This window comes from Prorops nasuta, unplaced genomic scaffold (genome assembly GCF_024137725.1).
Source record: "Prorops nasuta isolate Cenicafe-Biocafe unplaced genomic scaffold, Cenicafe_Pnas_1.2 PNAS00025, whole genome shotgun sequence".
NCBI classification, from domain to species: Eukaryota; Metazoa; Arthropoda; class Insecta; order Hymenoptera; family Bethylidae; genus Prorops; species Prorops nasuta.
Window position 1 is genome coordinate 221,184 of NW_027116822.1, and position 7,467 is coordinate 228,650.

A 7,467-nucleotide genomic window follows, 5' to 3' on the forward strand; every position below is an offset into this window, starting at 1 on the left:
CGTGTATTCGGGTCTTGGGTTGCTCGTGGTGCTTCCGTGCACTGTGCAGTATCCGTTCCAAACCCGATCGAGTCGAGTGGAGATAAAACTGAACGATGCACTCTCTGGATTCTGCTACTTGTAACCGAGAAGTAACACAATCCTCTCCGCGTTAATAATGCAATCACGTGTAATCCTCCCAAGCACCTGGACGGTGCTTTTTGGTAATGCGATAGCAATTAGCACGGCGAATTTAATTAGCCCTTTTATATACGTATTTAAAATTTACAACGACACTCGAGTTCTCTCTACAATTTATTACTGCATCTCCGTAGTTTTGCATATATTTCCACAACAATAAAAGCCAGTGATATTGTTGGTTAATTGGTAACGACTCGATCTTAAGGGTGGAGTGTAAAGAATAAAAAGATTCTGGTATTCAACAACAACGATATTCCATGATAAAAATAGAGTGCAATTTTATGGATATACAGTGGGGTTGAAGTTTGAAGGTGAAAAAAGAGAGAAAAAAAAGAAAGAACCAAAAAACTTATGGATATATCGGATAATGAGAGTCGAGGCTTATTATTGATAGTTGCAAGAGCGCAAGGCCAGCGGGGCATGTACGAAATTAATTTCACACGAGAGCAAAGTTCCGATATATTCGCGAGGGTTAGTGCATAAATCAAGCATCGAATGCATTAGCTTCCAAAGGGCAGCGCGATTATAGCGTTTAAAAGTGCGTGCTTTTGCGTATGCGTATTATAAAACGACGGGGAGAGGGGGGACATTGGTTTCGAGCGGAAAGAAAAATTTCGCCGTGCGTGTGTGTGTGTGTGAGAGAGAGAGAGAGAGAGAGAGAGAGAGAGAGAGAGAGAATGGATCACCTCGGTGGCGCCCACGCGTGCGAATTAAACTCACGGATAAGTCAGCCGAGTGGAGAACGAAGGGAGACAGCGAGAATTCGAGAGAGATTTTGCATCAGAGTATAATAATAATGATAATAATAACAACAAAAAAATAAACTGTATACCGTAATCTGTATTAAGAGGAGAAAGCCCGTGGGAAGCGTAAAAATGCGCGGATTAAATAAACAGTATTTGTCAATTGAAATTTAAGTGAAATATGAAATATTTGGAACGATAGAGCGATCAATTTTAATGTTTTTTTAGCTAAATAAAATTCTCCGGACCAAAAGCGTATGGGTATTGAATGATTTTCATGCAAATCGCTCGGAATTATTCGCTTCCTTATCAATCGAACGCTCCAATTCCCCCCCCCCCCTCCTTCATTCCCAGAACCGTTCATTCGAGTGAATAATTAAGAAGGATTTATATGGTATTGATTAAAATTGCATTTTAAATTATACGAATGATTTGCTAATCAGTATTTATTTTATAGAATTTTTTGTTAATATCCTGCACAAAATTCCACGAGTGTTTTATTTTAACATTTATTACTTTTCATATGTACCATTCATAGTTTAGAAAAATCTTTTGATTCCAACACGTTTGGTTAAATTCAATTTGCTTTTATTTCCAAGCTACTCCTAATATTACACTTTCTTTAGGAAAACGAAATTTTAGCTCAGTTTGGCCTGTGCCAAAACAGGCAAGGGGCTTTTATCACGAGACTCTTTACGAGAAGAGACTCGAAAAAAGGTAAGGAACGATGTGCTCGATCAGATTCGTGATTATGCTCCCCCCCCCCCCTCTCCCAAAACTTCAAAGGACACCGAGATGCTTATCAGTTTCCAAAACTGCATCGACAAGGGGCCGATTATCTTCCAGGCGTTCCATATACGGAAATTTTTGTTTGCCAGGATGATTTCTCGGAAGTCTGAAAAATCCTTTTTTCCTTCCTGCATGGTCCACTCTAAACTCACTTCGCTCCAAACGTATCATTTATGATAATTCGTGCAACGCAGTCGTGCCACGTTACAATTTATGACGAAATTACGACTGTGATTCGACGTGTCTTGCACTGGAATTTTGCCAGGGTGTAACATATATGTACATGAACATAAATACACACATGTACACTCCAATACATCAAAAGAAATTTCTGCAATTTTTGTGAAAATATCCAGCCGATCGTTACAGCTGTATCTCATTGTTAAACTGTAAATATAATATAAATATACAAATATATAACACTGTTTGACATTACATAATTAAATCCCAGTCGTCTCTATTTCTCAAAGCGTGAGCATCATCTCGAATAATGGCCAACTTTCTCTCTCTGCTACCAAAAGAAATGTCTATAATTTTTGTGAAAAATATTGAACCACACATTACAACTGTACCTCGTTATTAAACTGTAAATATATATAAATACACACACACACACATATATATTATAGCACTGTTTGGCGTTACAGAATTAAATCCAAGTCGTCTCCATTTCTCAAAGCGCGAGCATCGTCTCGAGAGTGCTGCATCGTTTCGAATAATGGCCCACTGCTATTTTTCACGTCTCCTCGTTCGTCTCACGGATATCGAGTGTCGAATTCACTAATCAGCCAATATATATATACGTAGGGAAAATAAAACCAATTGATAATTGCCTCTCCTCTCGTTAATTTTAATGACTGTATATATAAGATCCAACGAACAACAGCTTGAATATTAAAAAAACGTTGCAAAAATATTCCACACGAAGAAAAGACGCTATACAGAATCGAACGAGTATAAATTCTCTGTATCGCGTCGAGAGTGGAGTCTGCTTAATACATATAGAGAGGATCATTGAAAAATTCTGATAATCTCTGGTATCTTTGGCATTAATTTTCACGCTGGTGGCATCCGAATTTTTTTCGTTGGATCGTCCCGAGGTTCGTTTGCTTTTGTTGGGTTCTGCATATGCGTGGACTCGAATTGCGTTTGGAAGGCCTCCACCTTCCATATATGTAATGAGGGGGCTGTTGGGGGGCATAGGAGGGGGGGGGGGGAGAAAAAAAGAGAGAGAGAGAGAGTGCGAGTATTAGAGTGCGAAAGAGAGGGATAAGGAGAGGGGGAAGTTTCGCATTCCCCCTCCTCCTGGGCGTACGAGCCTGGGCCCCACCTAGACGCGTGGGACCAACACCCACGATTTCTTCTTCTCGGTGGGACCGAGGAGAAGGATGGGGTGGGGGCACCGAGCCGAGAAAGAAGAAGAGGAAGAGTCGAGATATCTGTGAACGCGGGCGGCACTCACGATGCTTCAGCCGCATTGCAGCCTTTTATGACGGAGAGACAGCCTGTCGGAGCTGTAAGAAACGTTCTGGCCACGCGAACTGAAAACACCCCCCCCCCCTTCCCACCCCCTTTATCCTCTTTTAACTCGATTTACACAAGAAACTCAATATTATCCACGAAGAATTAATTATTTGCGATGAATAAAACGATCGAACGCTTTTATCGATAATTCTCACAATACATTAATATACGTTTGTACGTGTGAAAGAACCTGAAATAAAACGATAGGATACCGTTGCAACGTGGAGGAAAAAATAAACTACACCAGCAAGGATAATGGGAATAAATAAACGATAAACAAGCTCGACTGGAATGAATTTTCTCGCGGTAATATTCGAGCTTCGTGATGGGGATCCAACGATTCGCATGGGGAGATTCCGATGGTAAAAATTTCTACCCTGAAGAGAGCGAAGGTTAGAACGTTCGGCAGTCGAAGTCGATAATGGAGTGGATGGGTTGTTAATAAAATCAAGGTGGTTTAAGAGTGTGGGTGTGATATATATCGATAATCGAACAGAAGTGGAAGAAGAAGAAGAGTCGTGGATCTTTGAAAATTGCAGGAGGATCATCTCGGAGCTGGAAAATCATCGTCCAGAGTGCCTCGGGTTACGATTTCTCGCTAATGGTACTGCTGCGCCCACGAGGGACTGCAAAATTGATTTAAAAAAAGAAGCTGGAGAAAAATATGCCACGCCAGGTTTAACTAGCTACGAGCTATAAATTCGACGGTTGAGCTTCGGTAGCATCCACCTGGAATGTCGACTAGTTGCTTCCTCGACTCGCCACCTCTTTTGCATTAAATCTCTCTCTCTCTCTCTCTCTCTCTCTCTCTCTATGTGTCCCTTTCCCCAGAATCTCGATCCTAATATTTTACATCCACCAATACACGAGCCCTGTCAATTATTTCCATATTTATTCGCTCGAATCGTGCGAAATTACCACTATAATATTTTTTTTTGTCACGAACGATTCATTTATGCGTTTGGCGAATGAATTAATTCTCGTTTTATGCAAAGCTTCGTATCGAGGCAGGATAATTGATTCGTATGGGTGAGGCGCAGTTTTTGTTGTGGCCAACGTCAGTTTAGAATTGGAATGGGAGAAAATCATGCAAAGCATCGGGAGGGTCTGATTCACGCCGGCAGATCTCACGTTCAGATTATTCATGCCGTTCGCTCGCTTCAAGTTCCAACGGCCATCTCGATACTGCCTTAATAAATCTGCCTAATACACGGGGCGCGGCCTCCGAGAGGTTCCTCTACTCATCTTAGTCTTAGTCTTTGTTTTCTATTTTTTTTAATACTTGTTTTTCTGCTTTTTTCAATTTATTTTATTTTTCTCATTGAGCTTTATTTTTTATGAATATCAAGGAAAGGTTGTTTTTTCAGCTGGTAATAGATTTTTTTTTCAAATTAAGTGTTAAAAATGAAGGGACTATCTTATTTAATTATTTGTGGTTTTGTGATATGGCAAAAAAGGTTGAGAATTTTTTGCTGCTTTTGGAAATCCATCATAGTTTATTTTTGTAGATTTATCAGAGCAGGAAAGATTGTTGGGTGATTCTTGGCTCGAATTTCCTGTTGCTCATTGTGCAAAGGCATCAACTTCTTATCCTTTGTCTTTTAAAATTTCATCTCGAGACTTTTACAAGGCATGAATTTCTATCGAATGACGTATTTCGTTATTTAAATATTTTCTCTTCAATCATCAATGCCTCTGATTCTAAAATAATAATTTCCCAAAGTTTCTTAAACAAACAATTCTATCTCATCTTAAATTTGTTGACTCCTTAAATCAAAATCTGATTTACAGTCTCATCAGTTGACAATCTAAGAGAAAAAATGCAAATTTTGAATTAATTCTGGAAATTCCACCAGGATTACTACACGAATACTCGAGAAAACGTGGTATTCGAGGTAGATACTCACTGGGGGGCACGTAAATCATAATTAAACCTCAAGGAAGTGTCTCGCACCCGGAGGTCTACAATAATTCGTGTCCAGGTAATTCTAGCGAAGGATCTTGGCACACCCTCGATGTATTTCAGAAAATTTCCTTACTTTTCTCCTCTAGACACCTATCAAAATTTGTATACATATATATATATAGAATCCCCTATTTCACCACAGTTAAATCGAAATTTTTTCGCCAATGGCAAAAATGATCGAGTTCGATGAACTCTTGGATACAAGCAACATTAATCACACACATGGACGTTTGGATCTGCTGAACTTTGCTTGGAGATTTGTTGAGTGTACTCTGGAGAGGCTCTCGATTGATCTTAATCCTATCGTAACGTGGTTGGTCCTTATCGAGTGCTGTGTATCTCCTGCACTCGTGTCTCCATCGAACGTTGCTTGAAATTTGAAGCCACGTATATAAACTCGAAGCTCACTCACCATTCATTGTAAATCACGATTGCTCCATGTTCCCATAATTAACGTGACAATAATTCTTTCGTATTATCTCAGCGACTCAACACGACCGATTAAATTCTTGAAAAAGAACTGTGAGAAAAAAGTCTTATCTTCATCATCGGCGTTATTCTCCTCTCATTACTCGATCTTATTAATTAATTAAATTATCTACTCACAACTGTAACAAACTTGATAAATAAATAAAAATACGTTATAAATTTAACAAATTACACTAAAAACAATAAACAATTCTATAATTTTCATAAACAAATATATTATATATACGAGAGAACGAATGCTACGATTGAATCACGAGATTCGAGCCACACACAGATAGGTTATTTCCGAAGGATTCTAATGGTACAGATCGTAGCTACAAATGTTCCCATTTGGTCTGTGATCTTGCCGATAAAGATCGATGGATCGACGTGAAAGATGGATCATTGTGTTGCTCTCGGGAGCACCGAGGGAACTATAGGTGTGGAGAGGAGGGGGGGGGGTGGAGAGTGCGTAGTGTCGAGTGGGTGGAGAAAGTGTGAAAGATGAGAGAGTCAGTCGCAATGGGCTTTAATTATAAAATCGTATGGCTGACGGAATTCGATGCTTTGTTGTGGGAATTGATTGGTAACTGTCAGAGTCTGGGCAGTCGAGTGAGAAGAAGGAATGATTTACTGTTTTAATTGGAACTCGAGGAATCTGGGCTCTGGCGAGGACAAGTCTGGCGTGAAAGGGGAGCGATAATTATGGACTATTATAAGACCGATCGTTAAAAGCTTTGGAGAAGCATTAAGCTCGTAAATATTTTAGTCGATCGTCCAGTAAATTGTTCTCTGTATACATATATATATATATATATATATAAGCGATAAAGAATAATAGAGTGGACAGTGGTTGAAAGTGTTAAAGGGTGATGAAGGGCGTGCAAAATGGTTTCTACATAAAAGGCCAAGTTGTATTTAAGAGTTAAAATGTAATATTTCAAGGAGAAGGATATTTCACGAGTCGGTGCTGGTTTTCTTGGGTGGAAAGCGTTCCGAAATCGACTGGCTCGTATTTCAAAGCCAATTATTATTATTCATCCTCCGCAGTCGGTTGGTGCATGCGCTTGTAACTTGGCACTTGACGCTATCTCTCCTGCCTCCTACTCGCTTCCTGCGAATCTCCGTGTAATTCTTCAGCCAAGGATCGTTCGTCGTTTTCCTCCACGTCGATTCGAGTTGGACGCGTGACGAGTTTAACTGTGCAAACTTACTTGGGACCAGGTCGCTTGCTATTCTTTCTTTTAAGTCTTTTTCATTACTTCGATTAATTTTCATCAATTTTTACCAAAAGCTCCTCTTAAAATAATAATTAAGATATTTAGCGTTTACCAAAACTTTATACGGAGAGAAATAAAATTTAAAGCAGAATAATCTTTAGTAGAGGAATGAATTACAAAATTATATAATAAAAAATATAAACTGTAAAAATATTTTATTTGCACGTACGATCGAGAAATGAAATTGAATTAGAAATAATATTTATGAGAGAAAGAGAGAGTAAAGCATCGAGTTATTTCAGAAGCGATAAAAGGAGTAGTCCCGGAGTTTGCTTGTCGCTTACGCGCGTGTCCCGGGGCCCCGGTGTACAGGGGCCCTTGATAAGAAGGGCCAGTTCCTCGTTTTCTCGGGCCACTCGCTTTTAACAGTCCCGAGGTGCGAATTCTGGTATCTGGGCGTGGCAAATTGCTGCACGCGAGCCCTCTAATGACGCGAACAAACGAGTGGGTCCTTCGTGAGGCCCCGGGGCCCCTCGCGTTCAAAATTCCTCCGCCATATTTTTCGTATCTCCCAATC